Genomic DNA, 11,647 nt, shown 5'->3' on the forward strand with positions numbered 1-11,647 from the left:
GTACCGGAAGTGGTACAAACGAAAATTTTTGCTTTACATTCCGGCACAATTGTATCACAAGCGAATGCCATAGTTTTTGTTTCGAAATTCCAAGTTTTGAGCCTGCCTTTTCTCCAGCCCCCCCACTTTAAAGCCCTTATAACTTCGTACCGGAAGTGGTACAAACGAAAATATTTACGGCACATTCCGGCACAAACGTAGCACAGACGTTTGCCATAGGTTTTGTTTCGAAATTACAAGTTTGGAGGCTGCTGTTTCTCCAGCCCCCCACTTTAAAACCCTTTTACCTTCGTACCGGAAGTGGTACAAACGAAAATTTTTGCGGTACATTCCGGCACAAACGTAGCACAAAAGATTGGCATACCTTTTGTTTCGAAATTCCAAGTTTTGAGGCTTCCGTTTCTCCAGCCCTCCCACTTTGAAACCCTTATAACTTCGTAACGGAAGTGGTACAAACGAAAATTTTGGCGGTACATTCCTGCACAAATGTAGCACAAACGATTGCCATAGGTTTTGTTTCGAAATTCCAAGTTTGGAGGCTGCCTCTTCTCCTGCCCCCCAGTTTAAAACCCTAATAACTTCGTACCGGAAGTGGTACAAACGAAAATTTTTGGGGTGCATTCCGGCACAAACGTAGCACAAACGATTGGCATAGGTTTCGTTTCGAAATTCCAAGGTGGGTAGCTGCCGTTTCTCCAGCCCCCCACTTTGAAACCCTTATAACTTCGTACCGGAAGTGTTAAAACGAAAATTTTTGTCCGGTACAAACGTAGCACAAACGATTGGCATAGTTTTTGTTTCGAAATTTCAAGGTTGGAGGCTGCCGTTTCCCTAGCCCCCCACTTCAAAACCCTTATAACTTCGTACCGGAAGTGGTACAGACAAAAATTTTTGCGGTACATTCCGGCACAAACGTAGCACAAACGATTGCCATAGGTTTTGCTTCGAAATTCCAAGGTGAGGGGGCTGCCGTTTTCCCAGCCCCCCACTTGAAACCTATTATAACTTCGTACCGGAAGTGGTATAAACGAAAATATTTGCGGCACATTCCGGCACAAACGTAGCACACACTATTGGCATAGGTTTTGTTTCGAAATTCCAAGGTTGGAGGCTGCCGTTTCCCTAGCCACCCACTTCAAAACCCTTATAACTTCGTACCGGAAGTGGTACAAACGAAAATTTTTTTCTGGCACAAACGTAGCAAAAACGATTGCCATAGGTTTTGTTTTGAAATTTCTAGGTTGGAGGCTTCCGTTTCCCTAGCTCCCCACTTCAAAACCCTTACAACTTCGTACCGGGAGTGGTACAGACAACAATTTTTGCGGTACATTCCGGCACAAACGTAGCACAAACGATTGCCATAGGTTTTGCTTCGAAATTCCAAGGTGAGGGCTGCTCTATCCCCAGCCCCCCACTTTAAAACCCTTAAAACTTCGTACCGGAAGTGGTAAAAACGAAAATTTTTGCGGTACATTCCGGCACATACGTAGCACAAACGAATGCAATAGTTTTTGTTTCGAAATTCCAAGTTTTGAGGCTGGCGTTCCTCCAACCCCCCCACTTGAAAACCCTTATAAGTTCGTACCGGAAGTGGTACAAACGAAAATATTTACGGTACATTCCGGCACAAACGTAGCACAAACGTTTGCCATAGGTTTTGTTTCGAAATTCCAAGTTTGGAGGCTGTCGTTTCTCCAGCCCCCCACTTTAAAACCCTTTTAACTTCGTACCGGAAGTGGTACAAACGAAAATTTTTGCGGTGCATTCCGGCACAAACGTAGCACAAACCATTGGCATACCTTTTGTTTCGAAATTCCAAGTTTTGAGTCTTCCGTTTCTCCAACCACCCCACTTCGAAACCCTTATAACTTCGTACCGGAAGTGGTACAAACGAAAATTTTTGCGGTACATTCCGGCACAAACGTAGCACAAACGATTGCCATAGGTTTTGTTTCGAAATTCCAAGTTTGGAGGCTGCCGCTTCTCCAGCCCTCCCACTTTAAAACCCTTATAACTTCGTACCGGAAGTGGTACAAATGAAAATTTTTGCGGTACATTCCGGTACAAACGTAGCCAAAACGATTGGCATAGGTTTTTTTTTTGAAATTCCTAGGTGGGGGGGCTTCCGTTTCCCCAGCCCCCCACTTTAAAACCCTTATAACTTCGTACCGGAAGTGGTACAAACGAAAATTTTTGCGGTACATTCCGGCACAAACGTAGCACAAACGATTGTCATAGGTTTCGTTTCGAAATTCCAAGGTGGGGGGCTGCCGTTTCCCCAGCCCCCCACTTTAAACCTATTATAACTTCGTACCGGAAGAGGAACAAACGAAAAATTTGCGGCACATTCCGGCACAAACGTAGCACACACTATTGGCATAGGTTCTTTTTTTGAAATTCCGAGGTTGGAGGCTGCCGTTTCTCCAGCCCCCCCCCCCCACTTTGAAACCCTTAAAACTTCGTACCGGAAGTGGTACAAACGAAAATTTTTGTCCGGCACAAACGTAGCATAAACGATTGGCATAGTTTTTGTTTCGAAATTCCAAGTTTGGAGGCTGCCGTTTCTCCAGCCCCCCACTTTAAAACCTTATAATTTCATACCGGAAGTAGTACAAACGAAAATTTTTGCGGTACATTCAAGCACAAACCTAACACAAACGATTGACATAAATTTTGCTTTGAAATTCCTTGGTGGAAGGACTGCCGTTTCCCCAGCCCGCCACTTCAAAACCCTTTCAATTTCGTACCGGAAGTGGTACAACCGAAAATTTTTGAGGTACATTCCGGCACAAAGGTAGCACAAGCGATTAGCATAGTTTTTGTTTCGAAATTCCAAGGTTGCAGGCTTCCGTTTCTGCAGCCTCTCCACTTCAAAACCCTTATAAGTTCGTACCGGAAGTGGCACAAACGAAATTTTTGCGGTACATTCCGGCACAAACGTAGCACAAACGATTGCCATAGGTTTTGTTTCGAAATTCCAAGTTTTGAGGCTTCCGATTCTCCAGCCCCCCACTTTGAAACCCTTATAACTTCGTACCGGAAGTGGTACAAACGAAAATTTTTGCGGTACATTCCGGCACAAACGTAGCAAAAACGATTGCCATAGGTGTTGTTTCGAAATTCCAGGTTTGGAGGCTGCCGTTTCTCGAGCCCCCCCACTTTAAAACCCTTAAAACTTCGTACCGGAAGTGGTACAAACGAAAATATTTACGGCACATTCCGGAACAAACGTAGCACAGACGTTTGCCATAGGTTTTGTTTCGAAATTACAAGTTTGGAGGCTGCCGTTTCTCCAGCTTCCCACTTTAAAACCCTTTTAACTTCGTACCGGAAGTGGTACAAACGAAAATTTTTGCGGTACATTCCGGCACAAAAGATTGGCATACCTTTTGTTTCGAAATTCCAAGTTTTGAGGCTTCCGTTTCTCCAGCCCCCCCCCCACTTTGAAACCCTTATAACTTCGTAACGGAAGTGGTACAAACGAAAATTTTGGCGGTACATTCCGGCACAAACGTAGCACAAAAGATTGGCATACCTTTTGTTTCGAAATTCCAAGTTTTGAGGCTTCCGTTTCTCCAGCCCCCCCCACTTTGAAACCCTTATAACTTCGTAACGGAAGTGGTACAAACGAAAATTTTGGCGGTACATTCCGGCACAAACGTAGCACAAACGATTGCCATAGGTTTTGTTTCGAAATTCCAAGTTTGGAGGCTGCCGCTTCTCCTGCCCCCCAGTTTAAAACCCTTATAACTTCGTACCGGAAGTGGTACAAACGAAAATTTTTGCGGTGCATTCCGGCACAAACGTAGCACACGCTATAGGCATAGGTTTTGTTTCGAAATTCCAAGGTTGGAGGCTGCCGTTTCTCCAGCTTCCATTTTGAAACCCTTATAACTTCGTACCGGAAGTGTTAAAACGAAAATTTTTGTCCGGTACAAACGTAGCGCAAACGATTGGCATGGTTTTTGTTTCGAAATTTCAAGGTTGGAGGCTGCCGTTTCCCTAGCCCCCCACTTCAAAACCCTTATAGCTTCGTACCGGAAGTGGTACAGACAAAAATTTTTGCGGTACACTCCGGCACAAACGTAGCACAAACGATTGGCATAGGTTTCGTTTCGAAATTCCAAGGTGAGGGGGCTGCCGTTTTCCCAGCCCCCCACTTTAAACCTATTATAACTTCGTACCGGAAGTGGTATAAACGAAAATATTTGCGGCACATTCCGGCACAAACGTAGCGCACACTATTGGCATAGGTTTTGTTTCGAAATTCCAAGGTTGGAGGCTGCCGTTTCTCCAGCCCCCCCACTTTGAAACCTTTATAACTTCGTACCGGAAGTGGTACAAACGAAACTTTTTTTCTGGCAAAAACGTAGCACAAACGATTGCCATAGGTTTTGTTTTGAAATTCCTAGGTTGGAGGCTGCCGTTTCCCTAGCTCCCCACTTCAAAACCCTTACAACTTCGTAACGGAAGTGGTAAAGACAACAATTTTGCGGTACATTCCGGCACAAACGTAGCACAAACGATTGCCATTGGTTTTGCTTCGAAATTCCAAGGTGGGGGCTGCTCTTTCCCCAGCCCCCCACTTTAAAACCCTTAAAACTTCGTACCGGAAGTGGTAAAAACGAAAATTTTTGCGGTACATTGCGGCACATACGTAGCACAAACGAATGCAATAGTTTTTGTTTCGAAATTCCAAGTTTTGAGGCTGCCGTTCCTCCAGCCCCCCCACTTGAAAACCCTTACAACTTCGTACCGGGAGTGGTACAAACGAAATTTTTTGCGGTACATTCCGGCACAAACGTAGCACAAACGATTGCCATAGGTTTTGTTTCGAAATTCCTAGGTGGGGGGCTTATGTTTCCCCAGCCCCCCCACTTTAAAACCCTTATAACTTCGTACCGGAAGTGGTACTAACGAAAATTTTTGCGGTACATTCCGGCACAAACGTAGCACAAACGACTGGCATAGGTTTTGTTTTGAAATTTCTAGGTTTGGGGCTGCCGTTTCCCCAGCCCCCCACTTTAAAACCCTTATAACTTCGTACCGGAAGTGGTACAAATGAAAATTTTTGCGGTACATTCCGGCACAAACGTAGCACAAACGATTGTCATAGGTTTCGTTTCGAAATTCCAAGGTAGGGGGTTGCCGTTTCCCCAGCCCCCCACTTTAAACCTATTATAACTTCGTACCGGAAGTGGAACAAACGAAAAATTTTGCGGCACATTCCGGCACAAACGTAGCACACACTATTGGCATAGGTTTTTTTTCGAAATTCCGAGGTTGGAGGCTGCCGTTTCTCCAGCCCCCCCACTTTGAAACCCTTATAACTTCGTACCGGAAGTGGTACAAACGAAAATTTTTGTCCGGCACAAACGTAGCATAAACGATTGGCATAGTTTTTGTTTCGAAATTCCAAGTTTGGAGGCTGCCGTTTCTCCAGCCCCCCACTTTAAAACCTTATGACTTCATACCGGAAGTAGTACAAACGAAAATTTTTGCAGTACATTCAAGCACAAACCTAACAAAAACGATTGACATAAATTTTGCTTTGAAATTCCTTGGTGAGGGGACTGCCGTTTCCCCAGCCCGCCACTTCAAAACCCTTACAATTTCGTACCGGAAGTGGTACAACCGAAAATTTTTGAGGTACATTCCGGCACAAACGTAGCACAAGCGATTGGCATAGTCTTTGTTTCGAAATTCCAAGGTTGCAGGCTTCCGTTTCTGCAGCCTCTCCACTTCAAAACCCTTATAAGTCGGTACCGGAAGTGGTACAAACGAAAATTTTGGCGGTACATTCCCGCACAAACGTAGCACAAACGATTGCCATAGGTTTTGTTTCGAAATTCCAGGTTTGGAGGCTGCCGTTTCTCCAGCCCCCCCCACTTTAAAACCCTTATAACTTCGTACCGGAAGTGGTACAAACGAAAATTTTTGCGGTACATTCCGGCACAAACGTAGCATAAGTGATTGGCATAGGTTTCGTTTCAAAATTCCAAGTTTTGAGCCTGCCGTTTCTCCAGCCCCCCATTTTAAAACCCTTATAACTTCGTACCGGAAGTGGTACAAACGAAAATATTTACGGCACATTCCGGCACAAACGTAGCACAGACGTTATCGACAGGTTTTGTTTCGAAATTAGAAGTTTGGAGGCTGCCGTTTCTCCAGCCCCCCACTTTAAAACCCTTTTAACTTCGTACCGGAAGTGGTAAAAACGAAAATTTTTGCGGTACATTCCGGCACAAACGTAGCACAAAAGATTGGCATACCTTTTGTTTCGAAATTCCAAGTTTGGAGGCTGCCGCTTCTCCTGCCTCCAACTTTAAAACCCTTATAACCTCGTACCGGAAGTGGAACAATCGAAAATTTTTGGGGTGCTTTCCGGCACAAACCTAGCACAAACGATTGGTATAGGTTTCGTTTCGAAATTCCAAGGTGGGGGGCTGCCGTTTCCCCAGCCCCCACTTTAAACCTATTACAACTTCGTACCGGAAGTGGTACAAATGAAAATTTTTGCGGCACATTCCGGCACAAACGTAGCACACGCTATAGGCATAGGTTTTGTTTCGAAATTCCAATGTTGGAAGCTGCCGTTTCTCCAGCCCCCCCACTTTGAAACCCTTATAACTTCGTACCGGAAGTGGTACAAACGAAAATTTTTTTCTGGCACAAACGTAGTACAAACGATTGGCATAGGTTTTGTTTTGAAATTCCTAGGTTGGAGGCTGCCGTTTCCCTAGCCCCCCACTTCAAAACCCTTATAACTTCGTACCGGAAGTGATACAAACGAAAATTTTTGCGGTACATTCAAGCACAAACCTAACACAAACGATTGACATAAATTTTGCTTTGAAATTCCTTGGTGGGGGGACTGCCGTTTCCCCAGCGCGCCACTTCAAAACCCTTACAATTTCGTACGGAAGTGGTACAACCGAAAATTTTTGAGGTACATTCCGACACAAACGTAGCAGAAACGATTAGCATAGTTTTTGTTTCGAAATTCCAAGGTTGCAGGCTTCCGTTTCTGCAGCCTCTCCACTTCAAAACCCTTACAAGTTCGTACCGGAAGTGGCACAAACGAAATTTTTGCGGTACATTCCGGCACAAGCGTAGCACAAACGATTGGCATAGGTTTTGTTTTTAAATTCCTAGGTTGGAGGCTGCCGTTTCCCTAGTCCTCACTTCAAAACCCTTATAACTTCGTACCGGAAGTGGTACAGACAAAAATTTTTGCGGTACATTCCGGCACAAACGTAGCAGAAACGAATGCCATAGTTTTTGTTTTGAAATTTTTAGGTGGGGGCTGCCGTTTCCCCAGCCACCCACTTTAAAACCCTTATAACTTCGTACCGGAAGTGGTACAAACGAAAATATTTACTGTACATTCCGGCACAAACGTAGCACAAACGATTGCCATAGGTTTTGTTTCGAAATTCCAAGTTTGGAGGCTGCCGTTTCTCCAGCCCCCCCTTTAAAAGCCTTTTAACTTCGTACCGGAAGTGGTACAAACGAAAATTTTTGCGGTACATTCCGGCACAAACGTAGCACAAACGATTGGCACACCTTTTGTTTCGAAATTCCAAGTTTTGAGGCTTCCGTTTCTCCAGCCCCCCACTTTGAAACCCTTATAACTTCGTACCGGAAGTGGTACAAACGAAAATTTTTGCGGTACATTCCGGCACAAACGTAGCAAAAACGATTGCCATAGGTTTTGTTTCGAAATTCCAGGTTTGGAGGCTGCCGTTTCTCCAGCCCCCCCACTTTAAAACCCTTATAACTTCGTACCGGAAATGGTACAAACTAAAATTTTTGCGGTACATTCCGGGACAAACGCAGCACAACTGATTGGCATAGGTTTCGTTTCGAAATTCCAAGGTGAGGGGGCTGCCGTTTTCCCAGCCCCACACTTTAAACCTATTATAACTTCGTACCGGAAGTGGTATAAACGAAAATTTTTGCGGCACATTCCGGCACAAACGTAGCACACACTATTGGCATAGGTTTTTTTTTTTTCGAAATTCCGAGGTTGGAGGCTGCCGTTTCTCCAGCTCCCCAACTTGAAAAACCTTATAACTTCGTACCGGAAGTTGTTCAATTATTGATCTAGACGTTAATATGAATCGAATGATACGTATCTCGTCCCTGTTGACTACTGGTCCCCATTGCCCAAAATCCATAATTTTTATTAATTTCCAGGGTTAAATTGGATTTTCGGAAAATGTCATATCAATTATTGATCTACTCGTTAATACGAATTGAATGATATCCATGATATTGTGCACTTTTCGTTATTGCTGCCAAAATAATCAAACTAGAAATAATTACTATCTCATTTTTATTTAAAACTCTATGCAAATAAAAGACATAATTTCAACTTCCATAATTTAATATTCAAGCAATAGCTAATAAAATTGCTACATCTCCAATACGATTAGAGTGGGCAGTCAACATACCTGCATTATAAGACCGCACATTTTCATAGTAAATTACTAAACAGTATGATACTAATCCTAGTCCATCCCAACCAAGTAGGATACTAATTAAATTAGGGGAAACAATTAATAAAACTATTGAAAGAACAAATATTAATACGAGCATAATAAACCGATTAAGATATCGCTCGGATCCTATATATTGTTCACTGTAATAAATTACTATTCTAGAAATATAAAGTACAAATCTTATAAACATAAATGATATTCAGTCAAATAGAAGAGTTATAATAATTTTATTTCTATTAAAAGAAATAACTTCTCACTCAATAAATACACTATATCTATTGATTAAAAAACTCAAGCCTATTATGAATAAAAGAACACTTATTCTATTTAAAAAGACAAATCTAGTCATACAAATTGAAAAAGGTCAAACCATGGCCTAAGGGCAACTAAACCTTCTTTAGTTCCACAAACTAAAATTTTATTCTAAACTACTCAAGCAGCTACAGCCATAAGAATCTCGGTCCTGCAAAAAAAATTAATAAATTTAAAGGTAATCAATGTAATATTAATAATAAATATTCTCGCACACTTCCTCCCCAACAAGAATATAAATTAGAATAAGGTATTCCATGTTGAGTATATGAATATAAATATAGTCTATAGGCAGCTCTAAAAAAAGAAAGCAAGGCTAACCCCAATATACTCAATCAAGATCAACCAACAATTCTATTTAACAAACTAATTTCTCCTAATAAATTCAATGTTGGTGGTGCAGCTATATTAGCAATTCTTAATAAAAATCATCACAGCCCTAAACTCGGCATAAAAGACAGTATTCCACGATTAATTAATAATCTTCGACTTCCTAGACGCTCATAAGAGATATTAGCAAGACAAAATAACCCTGAAGAGCACAGACCATGAGCAATTATTAATGTAAGAGCACCTCTAAATCCTAATAGTCCCATCGTTAGTAAGCCTATCAACACTAAGCCTATATGAGCGACAGAAGAATAAGCAATTAAAGACTTTACATCAACTTGTCGTAAACATACCAATCTAACTGATCAAATACCCACAACTCTAATACCAAATCAAATTAAATTTATGCTTACAGCTACATTTTCTATAAAATATATAATACGCAATAATCCATATCCTCCTAGCTTCAATAAAACTCCCGCCAAATTATTGAACCACTTACAGGCGCTTCAACATGTGCCTTAGGTAGTCAAAGATGAACCAGAAATATAGGCATTTTAATTAAAAAAGCAATAACTAAAGCAAAATATCACATATAATATGTAATCCCTAAATCTATTACACTTCTCATATTAATTATCAATAAACTACCCTTAATATATTCTAAATAGAAAATACCAATCAAAAGTGGAAGTGAAGCAAACAGGGTATAAAATAATAAATATATCCCTGCCTGTACTCGTTCAGGCTGATAACCTCAACCCAAAATTAAAAATAGTGTAGGAATTAAAGAACCCTCAAAAAAAAAAAAATATAAACAATCTAGAAGAAGAAAATCTCAAGTAAAGTAAAATAAGTAGCAATAAAACTAAACTAATAAAGCTTGCACTATAAAATGAACTTCTCAAAACACCTTCTCTAGCCATAATTATAAGAATAACAATTCAAATACTTAATAAAATCAATGAATAGCTCAAACTATCACTTCACAAATAATAGCCTACCTCCCAGGGAACCAACCCCATACTATTTCTTATTATAAATAAAAAACAAACTCCAATAAGACAAAACTGAACAACTCACCATAATTTAAAATTAAAACCTAAAGGCATCAAAAACAATATAAATATTAAATATTTTAGCATCGTAACACAACTAAAGAATTCAAATAATCACCCCCATGAGTTCGCACAATAGATACTAAAATTGATAGACCTAAACTACCTTCGCAAACACTAAAGGTTAGAAACAATAAACAAAAATAATTTTCAACATACAGGCTACCTAAAGAATAAGATAGAAGTAAAAAACTTATCAGCACAATAAATTCAAGTCTTAATAAAACCATCAATAAATGCTTACGTTGAATAACAAAACAAGCTATTCCTAAAATAACTAGAAAACAAGAAAATAAAATAAATAATATTTTCATAAGCTTTTATAGTTTAATTAAAACGTTGGTCTTGTAAACCATTAATGAATAAGATTCTAAAAGCATCAAGAGAAAGTGCAAACCTATCTTTAGTCCCCAAAACTAATATTTTAATAAACTACCTCTTGAAATTAAAATAACCTGAATATTACTTATAATTTTAGTAGTTTTAAGATTCATTCTAATTCAAATATCTCACCCTCTCTCAATAGGACTAATGCTTATTATTAACACCATTACTACCTGCTTAATTATTTCAACCATAAGAGAATCGCCTTGATTTTCTTATATCCTATTTCTAGTTTTTTTTAGGAGGTATATTAGTTTTATTTATTTATGTTACAAGACTGGCATCAAATGAAATACTTACTCTAACACCTAGCCTTTTCTTACTAATTTCTTTAGCTCCACCCCTCCTAATCCTTATAATAATTATTGACCCTCTTATACTTCCAAATATAATTTCACTCCCAGACCCACAGCACTACACAACTAATTACCAAGAAATTCCCGGCATAAAATTTTATATAACATCAATCTTAATAAATACTATTATATTAGCAACATATCTATTTATTACACTAATTGCAGTAGTAAAGATCACTTCACTATACCAAGGTCCTCTTCGGCCCTCTAAGTCATATGTCAACACCAATTCGCTTACATCACCCTCTTTTTAAAATTGCTAACAACGCTTTGGTAGATCTTCCAGCTCCTATTAACATTTCATATTGATGAAATTTTGGCTCTCTTCTCGGCTTATGTTTAATCATTCAAATTGCTACCGGCCTATTTCTAGCAATACATTATGTATCAAGTATTGAATTAGCTTTCAACAGAGTAATTCACATCTGTCGAGATGTAAACTTTGGGTGGCTTTTACGTACTTTGCATGCTAATGGAGCATCTTTTTTCTTCATTTGTCTTTACTTACATGTTGGTCGAGGAATATACTATGGTTCTTACCTTTCCCTTCATACCTGAAGAGTAGGAGTTGCCATTTTACTACTAGTGATAGCAACTGCTTTTGTCGGTTATGTCCTACCTTGAGGTCAAATATCTTTTTGAG

At 40.2% G+C, this 11,647-nt stretch overlaps 1 pseudogene; it reads right to left on the reverse strand.

The window, feature by feature from the left end:
- Window positions 1-8,942: 8,942 nt before the first annotated feature.
- LOC145678421 (NADH-ubiquinone oxidoreductase chain 4 pseudogene) lies at window positions 8,943-10,171 on the reverse strand (annotated as a pseudogene).
- Between the last annotated feature and the right edge of the window lie 1,476 nt (window positions 10,172-11,647).

This window comes from Thermobia domestica, chromosome 2, assembly GCF_964235325.1.
Source record: "Thermobia domestica chromosome 2, izTheDome1.hap1.1, whole genome shotgun sequence".
Taxonomy (NCBI): domain Eukaryota; kingdom Metazoa; phylum Arthropoda; class Insecta; order Zygentoma; family Lepismatidae; genus Thermobia; species Thermobia domestica.